The 26,476-nt window shown below is 42.6% G+C and overlaps 1 protein-coding gene and 1 pseudogene across 4 annotated transcripts in view; one reads left to right on the plus strand and one right to left on the minus strand.

The window, feature by feature from the left end:
- Positions 1-26,476, minus strand: part of Pcgf5 (polycomb group ring finger 5) — a 122,679-nt gene that overhangs the window by 63,425 nt on the left and 32,778 nt on the right. The gene's annotated exons all lie outside the window — the stretch shown is intronic.
- LOC128095773 (uncharacterized) lies at positions 20,152-20,250 on the plus strand (annotated as a pseudogene).

Consider the following 26,476-nt stretch of genomic DNA (forward strand, 5'->3'; position numbering starts at 1 on the left):
TAAGTAAGGAAGGAAGTAAATAAAAGTAAACTTCAGGCCAGCCACAAACCCTTTCATCTACACAATGGTGTCCTGCCTGCAAGATGTGCTAGGGCAATGGTGGCACAAAGCTTGTGGGAGTCACCAACCACTATCTGATTTAAGGCCCACTTCAAGAGATAAAACCCATACCTGACAAGTGCAACCAAGAACCAGAGATTAGGTAGCCCAGGGATGTAGGCTAAAAACCAAATATTGCTGGTGAAAAAAAAAAACAAAAAACCCAAAACCAACCAACCAACCAACCAAACAAACAAACAAAAAACCAAACTCACAGCAATAAAATGACTCCTAATGACATTCTGCATAGATCAGTGCTTTGCTCAGTCATCATCAGAGAAGCTTCCTCCTGCAGCAGACGGAAACAAATACAGAGACCCACAGCCAGACATGCATAGAGTGAAACACCTTGGAACACTCAGCCCTAAATGGGATGTTTCTAGCAAATCCCTTCCCTCAGGGCTCAGGGTACCCCGAGGAACAGAAGGCCGAAAGAATGTAAGAGAGAGGGAATGGAGGACACCAAGAAAACAAGGCCCTCTAAATCACCATGATCAAAGCTCACATGAGCTCACGGAGAGTGAGGAGGCATGCACAAGGCCTGCATGGGTCTGCACCAGGTCCTCTGCGTACCTATCATGGCTTCCAGGTTAGGGTTTGTATTCGATTCCTGAGTGTGTGAACGCGTGGGTCTCTGACTCTTGTGCCCTCTCTTGGGTTCTTCTTTTTGTTTGTCTTGTCCAACTCTGATGTGCTAGTTTTCGTCTTATCTTGTATTTATTATTGTCCCTTAGAAGCCTGTTTGTTTTCTAATGAGAGACAGAAAGGGAGTGGATCTGGATGGGAGGGGAGGTGGGGAGGAACTGGGAGGAGTAAAGGAAGGGAAAACTGTAATCAGGATATATAATGTGAGAAAAAAAATCATTTTCAATAAAAGGAAAAAAATAAACAAACAAACAAAATAGGTAAAATTACCAACCAATTGTTAAGAACCCCAGCAAGTCATTTTCAGATTCTGGATTTATAAAATTGTTTTAGATTTGGGATAATCACTAAAGATCTTTCCAGATCTTCAATTACATGCTTGTGCAATGTGAAAATATTACCTTGAGGAGAGGACACAGGAAACACTGTGTTGTGTCTGTGCTCTTATGTTCTCATGCGTATGCAGGTGTGTATGCATGTGGAGACCAGAGATCACATTCCTCAATGGCCTTATTCCACCTTATTTTGGACACAAGGTCTCTCACTGAACCTGGAACTCATCACTCTGTCTAGTGTTCTAGTTTACTTTCTAACACCATAACATTTTGACCAGAAGCAACTTGGGAAGGAAATGGTTTATGGGCTAACCCTTCCCTGTCACTGTCCACCACTGGAAGGAAGTCAGGGCAGGGACTGAAGCAGAAGCCACGGAGGAACACTGCTTTCTGGCTTGCTCCTCCTGGCTTGTTCGACTTGCTTGTTTATACACCCCAGCACCACCTGCCCCAGGATGGCCTCTTACAGTGAGCTGGATGCTTTAACATCAATCAATCAAGAGACGGCCCCACAGGCTTTTAGGCCAATCAGACAGGGACATTTTCTCAGTTGAGATTTCCTATTCTCAAATGACTCTAGGCTGTGTCAAATTAACAAAACAAACAAACAAACAAGCACCCCGCACACACACAAAACTAACAAGCACAGCAAAGCTGGATGGATAGTGAGCTCTGGGGATCCATCTTTCTCTGCTTCCCTAGTGTTGGGATGAGGTGGTGTCCAGCTTTTGATGTGCATGCTGGGGATCCAAACTTAGATCCCCATGCTTTCAAGACAAGAACTTTACTGATTAAGCCATCTTCCCAGCTCCCACAGTACTCATTTTAGGTTTTGAGAATCACAGTAGTTCCTAAGACAGCTATTCAACTTCACCCAGGTAGGGGGAAAAGCTGCCAAGTCAACATGTAAACGTAGGTGTGTTCAAATAAAGCTTTATTAAAAAAACAAAACAAAACAGGTAGCGAACCAGATGCAACCCTTGAGCAGTAGTTTGTTAATGCCTGAGCTGAAGAACACTTTCTGTGGACATACATTAGCTAGTTGCCAGGCCAGTTAAAGTTTTTAACAATTCTGAAAAAATATTCACAACAATTTCAATTTAGAACATTGTGGTACAATGTTTTTTATTGTATGACTTCTTATTTCTAGGCAATGGATAAAGTACAGTGTTTCCCAAATGATCTCATCATCATCTTCACCATCAAACAGCCCAGGGCGTTGAAAGCTATTGTTTTATTCTGCTTTGCTATGGTTTGCAATAATTTGGACTTTCTCCTATGATATAATGGAGGAAGTCTTTCAAGAAAGCAAATGTTAACAACATTTTTTAACAACAAATGTTAAAAAACATTCTGTCCCCTTTGTCAAGGATCTTGACCTCACATCTCTCATTTCAAAATATCCAGAAACCCTAGTGATGTTTAAAGGATGCATTCTCCCATTCTGTCTGGGATTCTGACCTAAGAGAAAGCAGAAAGCCAGTTACTTACTGCAAGCTGGCCAGACCTCAGCAAGTCATGCTGGCATGCCATCACTGTGGCTAGCTCCAGCAGCTAGATCCTAGCTGAGAAGAGACCCTGGAGGCCAAGGTGGGGAGAAGCCCACCATCTTTTCACCTTTGAAAATCAGTAGCTACAACCAGGTAGGGCACATTGGAAAATAAGGCCACTTCAGCTGTGGAATCAGATCCGCCTCAATTAGCTGGAGAGAAGGAGGTGTATGCTCACTTCTATGAATCTCAACAAGGAGACTTCAGCTATAGACAGATACAACGCTCTCCGCTCCCAGCTTTTCACAATGACTATAATATGCAATTTCAAGGCACTCTGCACATGAATCACCAAGATGAAGGTCCATTTATTACCTATATTATTGGTGAGTTATAAGAGGTTTTGATATCAAATCACTTCAATACTGCCATTCTAATTTACTAAATTAAGAAGGATGCTCCCAAATTCAAAGAGAAGTAAATCCACAAACGCTATGCACTTAGCTTTCAATAAGCAAGCGTTAAGAGCTGTCACTCCTGATTTGCATTTACAATGATATGTCACTTCCTCAAATGCTAAGCAGATGTTGAGCATCACAAGCTGCCAGGGAAGTTCACTGGGACTTGGTAACTGTAAGTTGGTAGATCATCACTTCCCTCAGTGTCTCCTTAATTCTTTAATCATTTTTACAGAGGAAGTCTGACGTTTTAGTGAGGCGTTCACTTCTACTAGAAAACAAACTTTCGGTAATCAGAAACGGAACGTAGAAGGCAGACACAAGGTCTGTAAATACTGATATTTACAGACATGAAGTCTTTATGTCAATTAAGATAGTTCACATCAGAAGCATCCAACAATAAATTTGTCATTAACAAGCCAAGTAAGTAGAATTTAGCTTTTAAGAGTCGACTTTTGTAATACACACACTTTACAGTTACATAAACATGTCATGCCTTTCTTCTTGGTTTACTAACCTTGTAACTTTAATATGCCACATCAAGTGTTAAATATTGTATGTCAAATATTACACAGATTTATTCCAAATGCCAGTTGTGGGGAACTGCGTGCTCTCCAAAAGAAATTTCAAAACCTTTGAGTCTGATGAACTTAACTTTCTTTAGAAATAAGCTCTTTAAAGCTTGAACCAAGTTACAGTGAGCTAGGCAGTCAGCCTCTTAACACAAGACGAACACCTTCTAAGAAGAGGGGAGACAAATGAGAAAAATGTTAAGTGACAATACAGTACCACTCTAACCCCACCAGGGATGTGTCCACCAACAGGAGGGGCTACAGTCAACTGCCTTTGAGGTAGAAAAGGCTTAAGGAAACTGATGACATCTAGAATCAGGGTTATATGAACTGGGAGAGAGCTGTCCAGCCACATACAAAACACAGCACTGAGGACCGTGTAGGATGGGTTGGCATGGCAGCCGGCGTGATTTACAGACAACCACAGGAAGACTAGAGGAGACCAAGGGATGAACTGACTGGCCGGGGGGCTAAAGGGCTGCAGAGTCATGCAGCCCACAGCTGAAGAAGAAAAAGGAGGACACAGATCCAGAGGGGCTTAACTGAAGTAAGCAGAAATGAAGTACTAGTGACTCGCTCTTCATATTAGTGACTACAAACCAGAATGACTGCTGTAAAATCAAATTATACTATAGTTAATACCAGATATCCTTTTGGATTAGTTCATATCAATCAGATATTTCTATTTGGCATGGAACTCATTTGCACAACAGACGGCCAAATAGTTACTGTAATTGCTTCGTACATATTTACACATATTTACTCATACATGCATAGTATAGTTTAAAGACAACATCTTAAAAATAGATGTACTTTCTCAAGTATTACAGAGACCTTTTTTTTTTCTATTCTTGTTTTTTTTGAGACAAGATTTTACTATGTTGTCCAAGCTGAGAGCAAGCTCACTACACAGCCCAGGCTGGCCTCACATTGGCAATCCTCCTGCCTTAGCCTCCAAAGTGCTGACATTATAGCTACCCATCATCAATGACCACATTTTTTAACTGGTTTATAGTTTTACATTATATAGTACAGAAATGTCAAGATGAGCAGCTTTCCTACTACCAGAAAATGAATGGCATAGTTGGAAGTCTATAACAAAAAATACTTGAATGTGTGAGTCTTGACACTTGAAAATATTTAAGTTGTATGTAGAGAAATTCCTTTGCCAGATATGGAATCTAATATTCTGAATAATTTACTATTTCCATGCTTGCTCTAAGAATTTTTTTAAAAATTTTATTATGTGTACAGGTGTTTTGCCTACATGTATGTATGTCTGTGTACTGCATGTGCACCTGGTACCCATGGAGGCCAGAAAAGGGTGCTAGATCCCCTGGAACAGGAGTTACAGGCATGTAAGGCACCATGTGCATGCTGGGAATGAAAAACTGGGTCCGTTCAAAGAGCAGTCAGTGCTCTTAACCACTGAGCCATCTCTCCGGCCCCCTCTAATTTTTAACTTCCTAGTAGCAGTAGTTTTACCACTTTCTGTTTTTATGGTCATTGGTGAGGAATTTTAAGTGTATTTTTTGTGTCTGTTTGTATGTTTATGTGTGCAAGTACCTGTGTGGGCATGTGTTTGGAGACCAGAGGGCAACACGAAGTATCCTGGTGCTCACTCCCTACCTTATCTTTAGAGACAGGATCTCACAGAGCCTTATCTATGGAGTAGACTGGCTGGCTGGAGCCCAGGAGACCTTCCTGTCTCTATTCCCCCACCCCCAACACACCAGGCCTACAGGTGCCGGTGAGCAATCCCACATTTTTACTGACTGAGGAATCTGCCCTCAGGTCCCCAGGCTTGGGAGGGACCTGACCCCTTCTCCAGCACCATCAAGTGTTGTTTCTACATCTTGTGTAGTTTGGTGGTGTTGCTGCCAAAGGAGTTTGTCTTCTCCTCTCTGAGTGGGACGGGAGATTAAACCTTCGAGTGTAGGCTGCTCAAGAAGACCCTTCAAATAAACTAGAGATGCAGAGATCTGGAAGAGCAAGGCTTCTCCAGAACATCGTAACTCCTCAACTACTGAAGTAAATAGAGTCCCGGTAAAGAACTCTCAGTTTACTGTAAAAGTGACTGGTGATGTGAGAAAGGACAGACAGAGGGATGGATTCGATCTAGGACATGGAGAGGGAAGGCAACACCACACAGGAAAAAGTCAGCAAAGCAGATGAGAAAAGTAGCAAAATGTGAGAAAGGTCCAAACAGGGAAGACAAACACAGCAGGGAAAGTGAGATTTTTGAAACGAATTTGAAATGATAGAAATAAAAACTCAAAGAATCAAATAAAAAACACAGTGAAATGCATCACCAACAGACTTGAACAGAAGGAAGAATAATGTACTACATTCAGGCATTAATAACGACAAATGTAAGTGAGCATGGCCACATTGTGTAAGAACCCTGGAATATAATCAAAAGACTAGACTTAAAAATGTTTAGGTTAGAGCTACAATAAACCCTAAAGACTTGGAGAATCTAGACTATAAAATTATAGAAAATTTCCAAACTCTAGGAGAAGAAATTGATATCCAAGCAAAAGAGGCATTCAGAACTCCAAAGACATGATCAAAGCAGAACCATGCCATGACACATTATATTCGAGATGCCAAGAGTATACTGCAGCCAAGTGTGGCGGCACACACCTTTAATCCTAGCACCCAGGGAAGGCAGAAGCAGGCTAATCTATTTGAGTTCAAGGTCAGTTTGGTCAAATAGTGAGCTCCAGGTCAGCCAGGGCTTCATAGTGAGACCCTGTCTCAACTAAAAAACACACACACAAAAAAAACAAAACCCAACTCATTTACAAAAGCACATACACCAGAGCAACATCAGAACTTACAGCAGAAACCACAGAGACCAGAAACAAACAGAGCAATATATTTCAAGTCATGAAAACAAATGCCCGCCAACTGACTCTATTATATCCAGCAAAACCTTCTTTTAAAATTGATGAAGAAATAGTAACATTCCAAGCTAAGCAAAAACTATGGCAGTGCATTGTGGAGGCCCACAAAGATTTCCTAGTGAGATCTGAGCTTGCTTTATCCAGCAGAGCTGCATTAGAGGATTGCATGATCACGTGCGTGGTTGGTTACCTGGTGTTTGGAAGGGTCTGCACTTGGCTGTGCTAGGGGGAGGTCTTTTTCTCCACCCCTTGGCATTCCTGTAAATAGCTCTTTAGAAGAGACAGAAGGGGCCAGTGGATAAGGGTCCAGGCTCTCCCGAGCTGTCCTGTTTCTCTCCCCTCTATATTTCTATCTAAGTATTTCTACCTCAATCTCTTATCCCTCTCTCAAGAGTTCCCTGTCATAAAAAAGCAGGAGCTGGTCTCCCACGATGCATGATCACCAAACCATCCTGTAGCATGAATCTTAGAGAGTCTTATTAATAAAATCAAACCCGAGGCCAGTTATTGGGGTAAATGCTGGAAGGTCAGAGTACCAGAACAAGCCACAGCTATCTCACCTTGCCAATTCCTCAGCTGGTCTTGTTTCCTCAGACTGGAAGCTTCTGTGTCCTCATCCCAATGGCTCTCAGCTGAACTGCTGCTCGAAATCCTGAATGCTTAACCAGCCAAATGCCTAACCAGCCAAATGCCTCTAGTTTCTGGTCCTCACGCCTTATAAACCTTTCTGCTTTCTACCACCACTCCCTGGGATTAAAGGCTGCTTTCTGGGATTAAAGGCGTGAGTCACCATGCCTGGCTGTTTCCAATGCGGCCTTGAACTCACAGAGATCCAGAGGGATTTCTGTCTCTGGAATGCTAGGATTAAAGGTATGTGCTAACATTTTCTAGCCTAAGTATCTTGTGGCTTTTCTGTTCTCTGACCCCAGATAAGTTTATTAAGGTACACAATATTTTAGGGAACACAATACCACCACACCATCCTGAAGAAGGTATTTAAAGGATACTATAACCCAAAAAGAGGACACAGGAAGTCCTAGAGGGAATCTATCATGCCCAATATAGAAGGCAGAGAATCCCTGGTACTAATGTAGAAGAAAACAACAACCAACCAACAACATAACCAATAAAATTACAAGAATCAGCAAACACCTCCCAATATCATTAATATCCTCATATCACTAGTAAAGAGGGGCAGACTAGCTTGATAGGGGAATGTCTCTTTGTATGCTGTGAAAATATGTTGCTCTGATTGGTTGATAAATAAAGCTGTTTGGTCAATGGTGAGGCAGAATAGGGTTAGGTAGGACATTCTAACTAGAGAGGAGGAAATTGAAAGGCAGAACAGAGAGGATGCTGCCAGCTGCCATGAGAAGCAAGATGTAAAGATACTGATAAACCACAAGTCATGTGGCGAAGTATAGATTTATAGAAATGGGTTAATTTAAGATGTAAGATCTAGCTAGCGAGAGGCCTGAGCCAATAGGCTATACAATTCGTAATTAATATAAGCCTGTGTGTTCATTTGGGTCTGAGCGGCTGCAGGACTGAAAGGACCGGGGAGCTGGGTGGGCACATGAAAACTTTTGGTTACACTGGCTGATTAGATTAAAAAACTAGAGTGGGGCATGGTGGCACATGCCTTTAATCCCAGCACCAGGGAGGCAGAGGCAGGTGAATTTCTGTGAGTTTCAGGTCTGTTCTACATAAAGAGTTCCAGGACAGACAGAGCTGCACAACAGAAAGACTGTCTCAAAAAGACAGAAACAAACAAAAACTAGATCTGTCGGGCAGTGGTGGCACACATCTTTAATCCTAGCACTCAGGAGGCAGGGCTGGGGGCTTTCTGTGAGTTCAAGCCCAGCCCAGTCTACAGAGGACAGGACAGCCAGGGCTACACAAAGAAACCCTGTCTCAGAAGAACCAAAAACAAACAAACAAACAATAAAAAACCCAAAAACAACAACAACAAAAACTAGATCCAACTTTTTTTTTGTTTGTTTTTGTTTTTTTGTTTTTGTTTTTCAAGACAGGGTTTCTCTGTGTAGTTTTGGTGCCTGTCCTGGATCTCGCTCTGTAGACCAGGCTGGCCTTGAACTCACAGAGATCTGCCTGCCTCTCCTCCTGAATGCTGGGATTAAAGGCGTGTGCCACCACTGCCCAGCTGTAACATAAATCTTAAAAGGTCTTATTAATAAAAACAAAACACAAACAGACAAACAAAAAAAGCCCAGAGCCAGGTATTGGGGTGAAAGCTGAAAGATCAGAGAAACAGAACAAGCCACAGCCAACCTCACCTCGCCAACTCCTCAGCCAATCCTGTTTCCACGAATCCTCAGACTGAAAGCCTCTGAGTCCTCACCCCTGAGGGTCTCAGTTGAACTGCTGCTTAGTTCCTGTCTCCTCACGCCTTACATACCATTCTCCACCCAGCCATTTCACTTCCTGGGATTAAAGGCGTGTGTGCTTTCCAAGTAAAGGCATGAGATTTCAAGTGCTGGGATTAAAGGCGTGTACCACCACTGCCTGCCTCTGTTCCCAGTGTGGCCTTGAACTCACAGAGATCCAGACCGATCTCTGCCTCCCAAGTGATAGGCTTAGGGGTGTGTGCCACCACTGTCTGGCTCTATGTCTAACCTAGTCACTGGCTCTGTCCTCTGATCCTCAGATAAATTTCTTAGGGTATATAATACATTGGAGTACACAATATATCACCACAAATAGGTCCTGATACCATAATAGTGAGTGATTTTCAGTAACTTAATCCTATCTTTAGATAGGCTATCAAAACTGAAAATCATCACAGAAACAGCAGAGTCAAACTCTACCACAGATCAAATGTACTTAACAGGTGTCTACAGAATATCCCACCCACCAGATAAAGACTGCTTTCTTCTCAGAAGTCCTCAGAACCTTCTCTGAATAAACCATAAAATAAGATTAGCAAATATCAACAACAGAGAGGGAGAACAAGGAATAGAAGACCATGGTAAATAAAGACCACATGAGAATAGGAAGAAGCAAAGTGCTAGAGAGGCCCACAGAAATCCACAAAGATACCCACACAACAGACTGCTGGCAGTGGTCGAGAGACAGCCCGAACTGACCTACTCTGGTGATGGGATGGCCAAACACCCTAATTGTTGTGCTAGAAACCTCATCCAACTACTGAGGGATCTAGATGCAGAGATCCATGACTAGGCCCCGGGTGGATCTCTGGGAGTCCAATTAGCGAGAATGAGGAGGGTTTATATGAGCGAGAATTGTTGAGACCAAGGTTGGATAAAGCACAGGGACAAATAGCCAAATGAATGGAAACACATGAACTATGAACCAATGGCTGAGGGGCCCCCAACTGGATCAGGCCCTCTGAATGGATGAGACAGTTGATTGGCTTGATCTGTTTGGGAGGCATCCAGGCAGTGGGACCAGATCTTGTGCTCATTGCATGAGTTGGCTGTTTGAAACCTGGGGCCTATGCAGGATTGTTTGGCTCGGCCTGGGAGGAGGGGACTAGACCTACCTGGACTGAGTCTACCAGGTTGACCTCAGTCTGTGGGGAAGGCTTTGCCCTGGAGGAGATGGGAATGGGGGGGGGGGGGGGTTGGGGGGAAGGTGAGGGGGACGGGAGGGGGGAGAACAAGGGAATCCGTGGCTGATATGTAGAACTGAATTGTATTGCAAAATAAATTAATAAAAAAAAAAAAAAAAAAAAAAAAAGATTAGCAAATAAAAATTAATTTATCTTCTAAGATCATAGTGAAATAAAACTAGAAATCAAGACCAAGAGACATTAGAAAAAAATTAAAATTAAAAAAATAACCACACAAAACAAAAACCACAGCCAAACAAAACTACATAACCTAAGGAGACTGAACAACATACTCTTGAGTAACCAGTGGGAAATTGAAAGACTAAGAGAAAGAGTTCAAGAATGTCTAGTATCAAATCAAAGTGAATATGAAACCTACCAGAATCTGATAAAAACTAAGAAAGTTCTATGATGAAAGTTTATATTGATGTGCTTACATTAAAAATCCATAATGATCTCAAAGGAAATAGTACAATGATGTGCCCCAGAGATGTAGAAAAATAAGAACTCAACAACCCCAGAGCAGCAGACAACGCAGAATAACAGATCAGGGTAGACATCGAGAGTATCAACGAATACTACACAGAATCAGAAAATTAGTTCTTTGAAAAAACAAGTAAGAATGACAAACCTTTAACTAAACTAACCAAAATAATCAGACCCAAATTCGTTACATTAAAGATGCGAAGGAGAGCGTTATAACAAATTCCAATGAAACACAGATAATCTAGAGGAAATATTTTGACAATTTATACCCCTCAAACCCTGGAAATTTAGAAATTTCCTAGAAATAAATGAATTCCTAGCTATATATGACGCACCAAAATTAAAGAAAGATATAACCACTGAGGAAAATCTTGCACAAAAGTTCCTCACAGTCATATAAAACAGAAATGAAGGTATTTTACTAATCAAATTCATTCTATGAAGCCAACATTATCCTGATCCTAAAACTGGGTAAGGGTACAACAAAAAACAGAAAATTGCATGCCAATGTCTCTGACGGATGTGGATACAAAAAGAAAATCTCATGCAATTCTTGCAAACCAAGCTCAAGAAATACATTAAGATAATCACACATCATAACTGAGGTGGGTTTATGTCAAGGATGAAAAAAAGACTGTTCAATAGATGCAAATGAATAAATGTAACACAGCACATAAATAGATATAGGACAGAAATCACACAATCATTTTCATTGATGCGAAAGGGCCTTAGTCAAAGGTGAATATCACTTTATAATAAAACCCTGAAAAAAAAGAACACTAGGATTCAAAGGAACATATCCCAACACAATAAAGACCATATATATTAATCACAGTTCTCTAGAGTAACAGAACTTACAGAATGAACCTCTCTCTATATGTATATATTGAAAGGGAATTTGTTCAAGTGACTTAGAGTCCCAATGGCTGCCATTGAATGGAAGCTTCAAGGATCTGCTGGTTCTTCAGTCCCGAGGCTGGATGTCTGAGCTGGTCTTCAGAATATGCTGCAATCATGGAGTTGCTAGCAAGGCAAGAGCAAGCAGGCAAAGAGCAAAGACTTCCTTCTTCCTGTTCTTATACAGGCTTCCAGGAGAAGTTGTGGCCCAGATTAGAGGTGTATCTTCTCACCTCAAAAGATCTGGATTAGACGTGGATCTTCCCACTTCAAATTAAGCAAAAATTCCTCATGGGTGTGCCCTCCATTTTGGGGTTTAGTTAATTACAGATGTGGTCAAGGTGACAACCAAGAATATGTGCCATCCCACCACATATGACAAACCTATAACCAACAGTGTACTAAATGGAAAAACTGGTAGCATTTCCTCTAAAATCTAGACTGAGACAAGAGCTTCTACTCACTCTTATCCAATACATGGCTTGAAATCTTAGCTAGAACAATGAGTGAATAAAAGGGATGAAAAATAAGAAAGACAGATGATGTGATCCTACGCAAACCCTGAGCACTGAGAAACATGTTCAACGTATTCGTGGAACACACAATCCACAAGCAAAAGCCAGTGGCTTTTTTATATGTGAACAATGGATTTGCTGGAAAAGAAATCAGCGGGGAAAATTCCCTACTCACAACAGGGTGCAGGACATGTAAACAGGAGAGAGGGAGTAGACAGAAGCCATGTGGAAGTGTGTTGTCTCAGAACCCAAAAGAGGGACTGAAGACGGTCATCCCGCATGGCTGGGTAGCAAAGCTCCCAGAAGCAGGGGTTCCTGAACACAGTTCCCAGTCATTCCTGGGCATGATATACTGCCAGAGAAGTTGGTGAGGGACCAAACAATAGTGGCTCTTGTCATCCCTCTTCACCCTCAGCACAACTCAGAAATATCTGGGAGGAGGAACACCAACTGAGGAACTGCCTCCATCAGCCCGGCCTGTAGGCCAAGTCTGTGGTTCGTTTTCTTGATTAATGACAGCTATGGGAGGGCCCAGCTCACTGGGGCATACCACCCCTGGGCGGGTGGTCCTGGGTGATGTAAGAAAGCCAGCTGAGCAAGCCGTGGAGAAAAAAAACGATAAGCTGTGTTCCTCCATGCCTCGGCTTTAGTCTCTGCCTTGAGTTCCTGTCCTGTCTTCCCTTAACAATGGACTGTGAGCAGAATGTGTAAACCAAATAAACCCTTCCCTCCTGTCTTAGTTAAGGTTTCTATAGCTGGGAAGAGACACCATGACCACAGCAACTCTTACAAAGAAAAAAAAATTAATTGGGGTGGCTTACACTTTCTTAGATTCAGTCCATTGTCATCATGGTGGTTCATGGCGGTGTGCAGGCAGATATGGTGCTGGAGAGTTAGCTGAGAGTGCTACATCTTGCACAGGCAAAAAGAAGTAGTCTGTCTCACTGGGCGTGGCTTAAGCCTATGTGAGACCTCAAAGCCTGCCTCCACAGTGACACACTTCCTCCAACAAAGCCATACCTCTTAATAGTGCCACTCCCTTTGGGGCCATTTTCTTTCAATCCACAATACCTCAACAGTTGTTTTGGTCGTGGAGTTTTTTTTTTTTTTTTTTTTTTTTTTATCACAGCCACAGAAAGCAAACTAAGGCAGTTTCCCACCAGAGCTAAAGGATAAGATCATATTGTAGAAGACACCACACACCTTAGACGTAAGACAGAAAAAGACAGACAAGACATGACCTACAAACTTCCTCCTTGTCAGCTCGCATTAAAACCACCAGGCTGAGAGGGATACCACACAAGAAAAGGCATCATCGATCTCCCGTGCTGTGAACTCTATGAAGCAGAAGGCCAACCTGCCAGGCAAGATACGCCCACTGGTACAACAGCAGCTAGCAGCCTGACGGCTGTGGGGAAAACCAACTGCCCTCTGACTGGGTTTGAGGCTTGCTCTGAGGATGGGGAATCCATGCCAGGTACTGTAAGCCGGGCCGAACAACCCAGGTCTGGGGAAGTCAGTGTCCCAGATGAATAATTTATTCATGCTAAAATTAAAGTCCCTTCTAAACATCTATGCCTATGTCCCCAGACAAAAGCTGATCCCAGCCTTTATCAGAGCAGCCTCTCCTTACAATGGATGCTGATGACTGCGGAGACTCATGGCAGCCCAAGAGGCTGAGAATAAGTGACGGTTGTGGGCTCAGCCCTAAACAAGGCATCTGCATCACCGCCTTTAAGACCCAGGGACCACTGTGGAAGAGGGGTTGAGAAGTCTGTAAAAAGTTGGAAGATGGGGTGAAGGGCTGTAAAACAGGTGACAGCTACAGTCACCTAACTTTTGATGACAGTGTCAAACATACACACTGAAGATAGCCTTTTTAACAAACAGTAGAGGCAAAACTAGACCCCCACACCACCCGTGAAAAGAATAAAATAGCTATGTCCCCCAGCCTGCACACAAATCAATTTAAAATAGACCAAAGACTCTAATGTAATGCCTCAAACAGTTATCTTTTAGGGGAAACGCAGGTAAAACACTCTAAGACACAGGAAATAATTCCAAGACCTGAAAAATGGAACTGCATGAAATCAAAAGGCTTCTGGACAGCAAAGGAAACCACCACCAGAATAAAGGACCCAGTCCCCAGAATGGGAAAAAGGGGCCCCAGCTAAACAGTTTCTTTTGTAAGAGTTGCTGTGGTCATGGTGTCTCTTCACAGCAATAGAACACTAAGACAACATATTCAAGAAAATGAATTACACTGTACAGTATGCTAAAGGAAGTAAGTCCAACTGAGAAAGAAAAATACCATGTTTTTTTTCCGTGTATAGAACCTAAATTTAAAATATGGATGTATGTGTATATTCTTATGTTTATACTGTGCATATAGAGGCTCTGAAACCAGAAGAGGGACCATCAGAAAACAGGAAGAAACGGACCTTAAGGGAGAATAATGGTACACATAGATAGTGTGACAGCAAAAACGGAGAACTCTACACAGAAGGGAACCAGTGGGTGGCTAAGGGGACCCAGGGTCACTGGGGAAGGGGTACGAATTAGAACTGAGTATGACATGTATGTATGAAAACACCATGACAAAACTCATTACATTGCATGCTAACTTAAAAATCAAGAGAAAGAGAACTGTTTCCATAGAGGGAGCAATGTTCCATTTTCTTTATTTACTCCCCAATGAGAATTAGCATGCATTATTCATTAAAATCAGGTTCTGCCATTCTTCTAGGGATATTCATAGTTATTTTCTATTTAGATTTATTCAGATTAATTCTCTATCTCATCCCCGTCAGTACAGTAGCTTCTGGGTACACAGTATAAAATGTTAACAAAAAATAAATAAAGCGAACAAACTTCTAGTTCTGGCCACATCATTTACTTCCTCCCACTGACCAGAATTACGGTTCTCCATGGCTACCAAACACTCCCAAAAACCGCAGTCAAATAATTTAAATGTGATTCATTGCTCCAATCTGTGACCTGCAGGTGTGGTGGACACAGAATGGTCTTGCTCAACACAGCACTCTTGCACATCACTGTGCCTTCCCATGTCCAGAATCCGGCCATCGGGGTGCCACTTCTCACACCCTGTCTTTAATGCCACACAGGTGAACGGCAACCCACAGAGGTTCCATCAACCGAGGCGTGTCAAAGCCAACTTTCCAGAGTACTTCCACTCTTCTTCCTTGCCCAACAGCTAAGCGTGAACGTGCTCAACATCTCATCTGCCTGTTATTTCTTTCATTACTTATGAAACTTGTCGCTTCGTTCATCATGTAAACGAGGATATCCTGGCATGGAGAGTCTGCGTGACAGCAAGTGTCGCAGGCCTGGAGTGGACTAAGGTGCAGTGGAACTTGGTCCTGAGGAGCCAACCCAGTGCTTCCCAGCCCCATGCTGAGCATTCTGCCCTAGAGCGGAGCTCTCAGACCTTAGCTCTGCTCTTCCCAACATAAAACCGTGCCTGTGACTCAAATACAGGATGAATGTCCCATTCTAGCTTTTGCCTACCCTGCATCCCACTCTCTGTCCAACCATCTTTTCCTCCCCCATTTAGCCCAGTTGCAGTTCTGACTTGTCTAAAATAGTTCCTCTGTCCTCTCCACCTTCCAGGATTCTTCCTTTTAGGGACTGCTGGAGACCCAGGCACTCCATACTTTCAATTTTCAATCAGTATTGATGTTCCTGTTTATCAGGGAAAGTAGTAAATAACTTAAGAAGAGGTTGGTGCATAAATCTTGCAGGTGTTCAATAAATACTGGCTGAATTTACAATAACCTTTATGGCAATATAGTAAGTGAAACTAATACGGTGCACTGTCAGCAGGTAACTCTCTAAGAAACAACCTCAAGATATTTCAGGCAGAATTGAAGGTACCACTTAACCTTCCGTGGCATCCTTCAACCTAGAATCAATCCTCTAGCTAATTGTCTGTACTAAGGACACATCTGTGTATTTGGATCTAGCAGGTCACTGTGTACACTAGTGTGCGTAGTTAGGAAGGGACTAATGCCTGATCAGTACTCAATAAACACTGGGACATATTGAGGTGTTTAGGTCTGATGGATTCAAAGTTATAATTGGAATAATCTCATGAGATGGGAAGTGAAAATGAAATGTACTCAGCTGCCGATCTTTCTGGTTTTGATGTGTTTGGCAAATACTTCGCAGACTCTAATGCCTGTTAAATACTGTTTGGGGTACCATGAATGATGTTCCCATGCTCCTCCTGGCTCTGAGTGTGTGTGTGTGTGTGTGTGTGTGTGTGTGTGTGTGTGTGTGTGTGTGTGTGTGAGAAGCATCTGAGAAGTTTTCAGTGTCGGAAAGGATGTGACATTTATCTATATTTAAATAGAGAGAATGGGTGAAAGTTGATCTCTTATTTATTATCCAGAGAATTCATCAACATTTTTTTCAGAGCTTATAAAGCTACATGGAGATCTAGGTCAGAATCCGAAACATTTCTGATTGTCAGTGTTTTTTAAAAAGGATAGCCCATGGGAGAGAGAATGGGAGCGACAGGACAGCACAGGGCAGGTGTGAACTAATTGGTAGCAGGTGTCGAGCATTAGAGGCACCGATGTAGCCTTTCTGCTCGCCACAGGGCCTGGCATCTAGCCATGGGCAAGCTTTGAGTACCTAGATTGAAGCTTGCACAGATCACAAGTTCCATGGCCCTGTCTTTCTATAGGGAACACTGGAGCTCTGTGGGACAATGGCCTCTCACCAGACAATCTTCAGATGTCACCTCCAACCAAGAAGACTGAGCAGATACTAGCCTAAGCACCGGAGCAGACAATGGCCAGGATAGCTCTGAAGAAGCTATCTTAAACACCACCGATGGAAATAAAGGAAACCCCCCCCCCCACTGATGACACATTGTTCAGTGGGCTTTGTAGGTAAGTGGTGAGACCAGGGAACAAATCACCAGAACATCACCTGGTACAGATGGGACTCCAGCAGTAGGTAGACTCTTTGCGATCCCGGAGAGCAGAGAAAGCAATGGGCCACAATAGAGTTGTAGAACATTAATGTCAGAATTGAAAATAGAGACGTCTAGTTCTACCACCCCGTATCTATCCAAATGTCAGAAGTTGCAGAGCACACAGACAGCCCAAAATGAAAGAAACACACACACACACACACACACACACACACACACACACACACACACACACACACACACACAAAGGGAAGCACCCAGTTGGGAAATCTTTCTGATTCTGTTAACACTGAGCTGACATACCCCCCCCCCCACTCTACTCCACTCACTCTCTGATGCCCATTTGTGGCTGAGGTATTCAGGATCAGAGTTTAGATCAGCAGGTGTCCTCTTATCCATCTTACATATTGGCTGTGGCTTTCACAGAGGGAAGGAAGTGAGGTATGCCTCATCCTATGTCCATGAGAGTGTGAGTGTTCTTATGATGTTTTCTTATAAGGAAAAAACAAACAAACAAACAAAAAAACCCTCCATTCTTAATAGGATGAAGTAAGGTGATATAAAGTAAGACAACAGAAGGGCAAATGAAATTACCTTACAGAAAAAAGGATTACTGATTAAAATGCAAATAAATTGAACAAGGTTACTAAGCAACACAAATACCATGTACATGTGGATTTTTTATGAACGTAAAAGTCACAAACTACAAATAGCCAAAGTGCTAACAATAATTTGTCTAGAAATGACTTCTAAGGAGACTAAGGACGTTATCTGACCAAAACCCACTCCTGCAGGTCAACAAAAATCATTTATTTTTTGGTGCAGAAAGCTCAACCTACCTAACTTTTGTTTGGGTATCCATAAAGTTACGTTTGACCAAGGAGAACATTAGTAGATGAGCATCCACAGCTGAAACTACTGCTACTTCTCCATGGTCCAGGAAAGCAGGCGTTGAAAGTGCCTCTTTGAAAAGTGAGGATTTTCAAATGGAAGTGTGAATGCGGGGGCACAGCACCCCTCATCAGTATGGTTTCCAGGACTTGAGTGAGGTGTGCCTTTTCTCTCCCGAAGTCTACCAGAGCACAAGTCCCTAAAAGAGCATTCCTTCCCTTCCATGCTAAGAAGACAAGTTTTACATTTTTATATATCTATTTCATGTATGTGTACCAGGTGTCTTTTTGAGTTTTCTGTATGTGTAGGAACTGTAGAGACAGAAGACAGTGGGTTTCAGAGTCACTAGTACAGGAATTACAGGTGGATCTAAGCTGTTGTGTAGATGCTGGGAACCAAATCCAGGTCTTCTGCAAGGGTAGCGAAGTGCTCTTTACCACTGAGCCATCTCTCCGGGTCCAGAAGGTAAATTTTTATGGAACATATGTGTTTTAACTCTAAGGACAACCTACAGGTTCATACAGCTTTGTTACTTCAATACAGTCCACTGGCCACCATCATTACCAGGCAATCGGATAGGGATGATGAACCTGGGACCCAATCTGGGTGCTTCTCGTGCAATCACATGCTAAGGGGACTAAAAATACTCATTACTTCTTGAATTGGTGCTTCTTTCCCTGGAAGGTAGAAGTCAGGCTAATGCTAGGATAATCTGAACATTAAAATGAATGACATTAATGCATGATAACACACTAAACATAATTCATGAATTCATATTTATAAAAAGCAATCAAGCAAGTAAGAAGGGAGAGAGGAGGCTCTGTATGACAACTTCTCTAAGGAGTCAAAGGTCACAAAGATCTCCATTTTGCACCAATGCTACTGCTTCTGGCAACAATTCCCAGGGATCATAAACAGGTAAAAGATGTTGGGACACCGGGTATTTACATAGTTTTAGACTATTTGTCCATACAAATGTTACAGTTTTACACAACAAAATTTTATACTGTAAAATTGTGAGTTATAAAGTACTTACTAGTACTAGTGAGGAAATGTGAAAAACATTACCAAAAACCAAGGACTTGTGTAAATGGAAGCTTTTTGTCCCACCTGGTCCCGCGGCTGCTTTTAAAATAACCACTCAGAGGTTTAATATTAATTACAAACTTAGATTTCCCACCTGGCTCTATCCTGCCTTGCTATAGGCCAAAGCAGCTTCTTTATTATCCAATGGTAATAAAACATATTTACAGCACACAGAGGGGTTATCCCACATCACGCTCAAAGTTACCAACACTAGTGAGGGTACACTTTAACATCACACATCTGCTAAGCTGATGCATTTACAAGGAAACACTGTTGTCTATGTGATATTTCTGCCAAAAGCGTATCTTGATTCTAATAATGGGGCAATGTAAAGCAAGCCCCAGCAAGGGCCACTTAATGAAACAATTGACATAGGCTTTAGAAAAAAATTACACATTATAAAGATTAAAAAACGTGACAACTAAATGTAATGCGTGGTTCTGGGTGGGCTCGCTGACAAGGACTCCCACTGTTGCTGCTCTGATGATAAAGGACGGCATAATTTAAAGGATGTGCACATCAGGCTGTACAGTATCCATGTTACAATCCCTGAACATGGCAGTGAATCTCCTTCTTGGGTGGTAACACTGAAGAAGTTAGAAGAACTACATTTGCAATGTAAAGAACTGTGAGAATCAGACAGATATACGGAGCAGAGAGGGAGCGTGAACGTGGTACAAACGTGGTACAACGTGAGAACAAAGAGTGAATTAAGTGGGAATCATGGACGTTCCTTATTTGTGTCTCTTCCATGGGCTTTGGATTTGTCAAAATAAAGCTTGGAAGGAAAGTGAGATATTAAACACCAACAGGGCGACCAATGGTCCCTGTCCCCAGAGCCTTCTAGCAGAAGAATCCGACCACTCCCTGAAGCACCCTCTGCACTGAAGTCATCTTGTGACCAAATACAAATAAATGACAGGCCGGAAGGATCCCTCCTGCGAAGACTTTTTGTAAGGGGAAAGCTCTCTCCAGCCAAAAGCCCTTCTTAGAAAACACACCTCCTCATTTCGTATTCGGTGTCTTAGGCTGTGTCCTCAGCACAGGAAAACACAGCGGAGAACCAGATTCCTTGATTGGTGGAATTTACAGTCCGGTGGAAGGAGACAGAAAATAAGGACTAGAAGTCAGGTACCAAGAGCTGCTATAAGGAAAGGAAAGCTGAGGGAAACTTCGAGGAAGTGATATCTAAAAAGGGAGACTAGTGCTCGCTCGCTCGCTTCCGCAGCACACATATTAACACTAGAACAACACAGAGATTACATGGCTCCTGTGCAAGGCTGACACACGAATTTGCAAAGTGTTCCATATTGTTTTAAAGAGGAGGAGGGTCTGGAGGACTGCAGCTCACACTTAGAGAAGGCATGGACCAGTTAAGGGACTCAATGAGCAGGCAGGCAGCGGTGGAAAGGGAAACCGCGGAGAGAAATCGTGAGCAAAGGGCTGAAGCTGAAGACTTCCAGCTGAAACAGTCAGGGTGAGGTCACACCACCACTCCCAGGTCACTGCTGAGACACTGCCATTTATTCTGATGCCTAGATGGCTGCCTCCCACCTTTCCTGCCTACTCAAGAGCCCACTGTTCTGGACAGCTGGCCCAGTAGTGTCCGAGGAAAGGGCCCAACATCCTTTGCTCCCCTCAGTTGTGAGACTCTCTGAAGGCTTTCCCTCCTCACCTGCCAGGCACCTCCAGAGACGCCTTCCTCATACATTCTCACTCCCTTTTTCTCTGACCCTTTTAAAACCTTCAACCCCCAAAGTTTCTCTTTGGAAGTTTTGCTTGCTCTGAAAGTGTCTCATTAAGGATGGCTAGCTTGCAACCTCCAGGGTTTCTTTTCATAGAAGCCACTTTCCTTCTAGGACATTCCATATGCACCCACATCTCCATTCTCCTTCACTCTAAACTGCTTTTCTTCTAGATCTGAATTCAGCTCTGCGGGCAGAGACAGTGCCCTGTTCACTCTTTGTGGTGATGATCATGGAGTCAGGCACCTAACAATTCTTTGATACCAGTGGAGCTGTTATATACATCAGGGATTAAAAAGCCAACCTTTTAACAATCTGACCGGAGTTGCCATAGTGTTGGCTCAGCATGCCTTCCAGATGCTGTTAACCATAAACATACCACTAGGGATTCAGGTACAGTCCAGTACATGGTGCTGGCCATGGAGCATGGCACACCTCAAAAATTCCCTTGGATCTTGGTCATAATACGGGCAGCCATAAGTCAGACAGGTGTGTGCCACTGACAGTGGTTTACAACATTATTTCTACAGGAAGAACAAATTTTGAGCTTGGCTCAAATAATTAACTTATCGATGAACTTTGACATACAGCCTTGTCACTTGCAATACTAGCATCTGTGACTGTGGGCATATTTTGCTCATAGATTACTTGTGACAGATTTAGAGTGCCAGGGCTGGTGTGGGGAGGGGTGGCATATATTTGCTGCATATTTTGGACTAACATATTTCAGATTTAAAATGTCCAGTAGTGAGAAAATCATCAGCATGACCCTTGCACGATATCTGAGCTCAACAAGGGATGTATGGAGAAGACTCTGACCATCTTATTGATTCTAGGGAGGGCAGAAAGGTATTTGATACTTTAAAAATCATAGCTTGTGCATTTCTAATCTCACTGGACAGGTAGGACTCTGATCACAAGCCTGCACTGGACAGACTTTTGTTTATCCTCATAAAGTGTTGTTTGTCCAACAGTTACATATTTAACTAGATAGTTCACAGCTCTATTTATATGTAGTTTACACATTTAGGAATTTTAAGAACATTACCATTTCTAGTATGTTTTTGGAAAAGTTCAGACTTGAACATCAAGGAAAACTTTCAACGCTGTATATAGATAACAGTATTCATTACGTTCCACGAACTTGCTGACCTATACACTATCAGTTCCAGGGAGGAAAATGAGGCACTTAAAGCAGTAAGGAATTTGAGGGAGCAAGAACAAGGGCATAGCAGTAGTGAACCAATAACGGGGCGGGGGGGAGGGGTCAATTCTGTATCACTGATTTTTATTCTCTGGGCTATCCCTCTTAGCAATTTTAGGTTCCCATGCTTACCATCTAGACCACAGAGAACCAAAATTCATCCAGGTAAATGCCTCCATCCCACTTCTTTCACACCCAAATCGCTCCCTATTCTGGTAATTTTCAAACAGGGTAATTTTTTAAAAAGCACTGTAAAGAATGGAAGTGTCTGCTACAGAGGACCAACACCAGACCTCACACTGTGTCTTCAGGATGCTGAAAGCGTGGCAAAGCCCTGGACCAATCAGGTTCAGCATCTGCTGCACTCAAAATCATCTGTTACCAAGTTCTGAAAGACATTTCTTGTTTTGCGACCCACTGTAAGTGGTGAGTTATTCGGTCATCCCACAAATCCTTAGAGGACCACCTACCATCTCCCAGGGACTGTGTGAGATGCCCAGAGCACAGTGCTGAGGACGTAAACAGGCCCCTGTTCTCAAAGAGCTTATGTTCAAAAAGAATTAAGTATTTAAACTTAGTCTCTGCTAAATACACACTAGCTAAGAGAATCTAAGTTAGTTACTGGAACACAAACTTCCATTTTCTTGTTTTACACGGATATTATTATTATTATTATTATTATTATTATTGTGTGTGCATGCAGGTGTGCAAACCATGACGCACGTGTGGAAGTTAAAGGAGAACTTTCACTAGGCGGTGGTGGCACACGCCTTTAATCCCAGAGTTCGGGAGGCAGAGGCAGGGGATCTCGGTGAGTCGGAGGTCAGCCTTGTCTACTAAGTGAGTGCCAGAACAACCAGGGCTACACAGAGAGATTCTGTCTTGAAAAACAAAAACAAACAAAATAAAACAAAAGGGCAATCTTCAGTTGATTCTCTCCCTCTATCATGGCTCCTGGACATCGAATCCAGGTTGCGGGGCCAAGTAGCAAGTGCCTTTACCCCCTGAGCCATCCTGTCTGCCCTGGAGTACAAACTTCTAACAAAAGACGAGACACTAAGTTGTTTTGTTTTGTTCTTAAATGAAAGCCTTAAGTCTGAACAGCTTGCGATACCTTAAGGTAGGTAAATTCAGTATGTCATCAGTGTTAGAACCTATTTGTGGTAATCTTACAGCTCACCCTCTTCCTTATTGCAAGCCTTGTTGGGATATACACAGAGTAGAGTGGGCAGCCAGCTTGGTGGCTGCATGCCTATTAATTCTTTCACTCCAGAGAGAGGCAGGGAAAGCTCAAGTTCAAGGCCTGTCTGGACTACATGGTTAGACTATTGCTTTTTTAAAAAAAAAGGGGTAGAGAAGAAAGATTTGCAAAATAAAAATTTCATTTATGAGTCTAAAAATTACCTTTATTTGAGCAAATAACCATTCAAAAACATGTACTCTAAAGTTTTATCACATAATACGTTATGTACTATAACTCTGGTTACTAAAATTCAAATATTTTTATAATTTGGTGGTGTCGTGTTCCACGAACTCAACAGCAAATGGTAACTGTTTGTATAAACACTATGAAAACTCTCTGTGTTACATTAGCTTACACTGACGGAACACTAAATCCAACGATGTGCGCCTTCCTGAAATCATTAGGTTCACAATCACAACCTAGAGCGATCAGGCTAAAACTTTAACTGGCGTACACGTTTCTGTTGTGTGCAGAATGCCGACATTCAGAGAAGGTGAGACCTATGAGAGCTATGATCAAAATCAAACAGAGCAAACAAAACCGTCAGAGAGCAGAAGACAGTAGAAAAGACAATTTATATTAACAAGTGGTCGATATGCCGGTATGTCTTTTTCAGGAGATAATCTAAAATATGACTTTTATACAAATACATATTGAATACATGTCAAAAACTTATTTAATTCACTAATAGGGAAAACACCAGATGATACACCAGTGTCAGTGAAGTACAGGAGAAGCAAGTATATTCCGGCCACTGAAAGCCAGAATAATGAAAAAAGATTTCTAGTGTACAAGGCTGGAGGGATGGCTCAGAGGTTAAAGTGCACTTCTTGTTCCTACAGACAATCAGAGTTCAGTTCCCTGTACTCATGTCTGGCAGCCTGTAACTTCAGCTCCAGTAGTTCTGATGCCTTCTTCTGGATACCATGAGCATGCATGTGTCTGTGCATGCAGGAGCATGTTTGTACGTACGTGTACACACACACACACACAATCTTAAAAATATGGCTAATTTAGTGATCAAACTAGTTAATGTCCCACAGGACAAATGAAACTGTAACTTTAGGAGGGTGCCGTTAGCCCTTTCCTCTGAAATGAAACATTCTCTCCAGGACGGGGAAATGTGCTCATGAGACGAGGAATAAACAAACTTCACATTTCCAAAGTTCATGGGGACCCTCCCAGAGTTATAGAAGCAGAAGACAACAGCTGGGGAGAAGACTGTTCCCCAACAGTTGTGCGCAGAGCTCCAGGATGTGGCTTTTGTCAGTAGCCACCCTTTGGATGGGTGTTTTGTTTTGTTTCTGTGTGTTGTTTTGGTAATGTAGCTGTTTTGGGTCATCCCTGCTCTTGTAAGTAGCCCCAATAAAACTCACTGTTCACTAAGTTGGACTCTGGTGCAGCCAGGACTTTGCTCTGTCATGGGATTCCTTTATGGGGTAGGTAGACATCTGTGTGTCTCCCCAGGAAAAGTCTCTCAAACAGAGCATCATCTCTATCACACAGAAATCCTTTGTAGCTCACCAATCTACACATAATATCTGATTTTGCAGAATCAGAGTTCTACTTAACAATCAACAGTAACTTAAACAAAGGCATACTTTCCTAAGGAATATGTCCAAGCATATGTAACTGTTCCAGGGTAACACAGAAAGGACATGCACACCTGTCCCCACCTCTCTCTCAGGGTTTGGACCGTGTTTTCCAAACATTTTAAAGACGCAATGCACTCCTGGCTGCTTCAAACTGTCCCATAAGGGGTTGATCTTGATAGCGGCACGCTCCAGGGCAGTGGTTCCCAACCTTCCCGATGCTGCGACCCTTCACTACAGTTCCTCATGCTGTGTTGACCTCCAACCAGAAAATTATTTTTGTTACTACTCCATAACTGTAATTTTGCTACTGCTATGAACTGTAACATAAACATCTGTGTTTTCCAGTGGTCTTAGGTGACCCCTGTGAAGCGGTTGCAACCAACAGGTTGAGAGCCGCTGCTCTAGAGACTTTAACTAGCCTGTAAAATCATACAGAGGTGAACACCTCACCTGCCCCCTAAAAAGGCTGTAAAAGTCCTTGATTTTTTTTTCTTGCTTGTTTTCTTCTTGCTTTCTGTCACAAATCTGGCTTCCGGTTGGCCACATGAGAAAACCTGCTGCTGCTTGCCCTGCTTCCAGTCATTCCTACCAGTACACTTCCTTGCTGCTTCCCTTGCCGAAATCCACGCCCCCCCCCCCACGCCCTGTCCCGAATGAACACTAAGCAGGCCAACCTTTTCAGCAAAGCACCATCCTTCGACATAAAAATCCATGCAAATTCACACCACAGTTTTATAGTCAGCACTGTGTTATTAACACGCACATGGTTCATCCTCCCATCCACCTACCCTTGGGTCAGCGTTAAGCACCTCACTATTTAAGATCAGTAAGTTAACGGCCCCCATAAGCCGAAGCCAATTAAGAAACAAAGCAAAAAACCTTCTCAAGGGCTTTAGGAGTAAGCAATTAGAAACTCCGGACTCTGTACTACACATTACATCAAGACTAATGAGCAAGAAAGGTACGTGCCACACAAGGACCACTCACTGTTTGCCAAAGAGGTGCTAACAGGGGTTTTAGAAAAACTTATCCTTTTTAATCTTCACAGAAATCCTATGAACTAATTTGTATTTTAGCCTCTTTTTCGGATGAATAAACTGACGTATCACAGAATTAACTTTCCCAAGGTCACAATGTTGGTGGGACTCAAGTTCAGATTATTAATAGCTTCAGAGTTCATAGGCACTATCCTATGTGATAGGAGATGACTGAAAAATGATATAAAACAGATCCATCACTCCCACCTCCTACCCCTCCACCACCACCATCACAATCATCCTCACACTTACATAGCATTCTTACACAAATCATCCTTCCAAACGTATGAAGGTTTTAAAACGTACTTCTTACCACAACCCCGTTAAGTAAGTAAGACTATTATTCAGTTTGCAGAAGAAACTGAGACAGAGGTCAAGTACCCGCTTGAGGCCACAGTACTAACGAGATGCATATTGGGATGTAGTCCGGACAGCCTTGTCACCATGTCCAGATTCCCCCCTCCAACTCCTGACAGCCAATCCACGGCTCACAGTAATCCTGAGAGCACAGGGCAGCCGGGAGTGCCTACTCTTCAGAACCTCTGAGGCTGGAAAGCGCCACGCCAAAGTACAGAACAACCGTAACTAAATGCTCATTAGTATAACCCAAAGTCATCAGAGGGCAAAAAAGTAACACACTTAAGCAAAGTTTCATCCAGGATGACTCTGAAAAGACTCCCCACCCCAGAAAACTTAGTCAATTCAGAACAAACGAGG

The sequence above is a fragment of the Peromyscus californicus genome, unplaced genomic scaffold (assembly GCF_007827085.1).
Source record: "Peromyscus californicus insignis strain IS unplaced genomic scaffold, ASM782708v3 Scaffold_4__1_contigs__length_199733344, whole genome shotgun sequence".
Classification (NCBI taxonomy): Eukaryota; Metazoa; Chordata; class Mammalia; order Rodentia; family Cricetidae; genus Peromyscus; species Peromyscus californicus.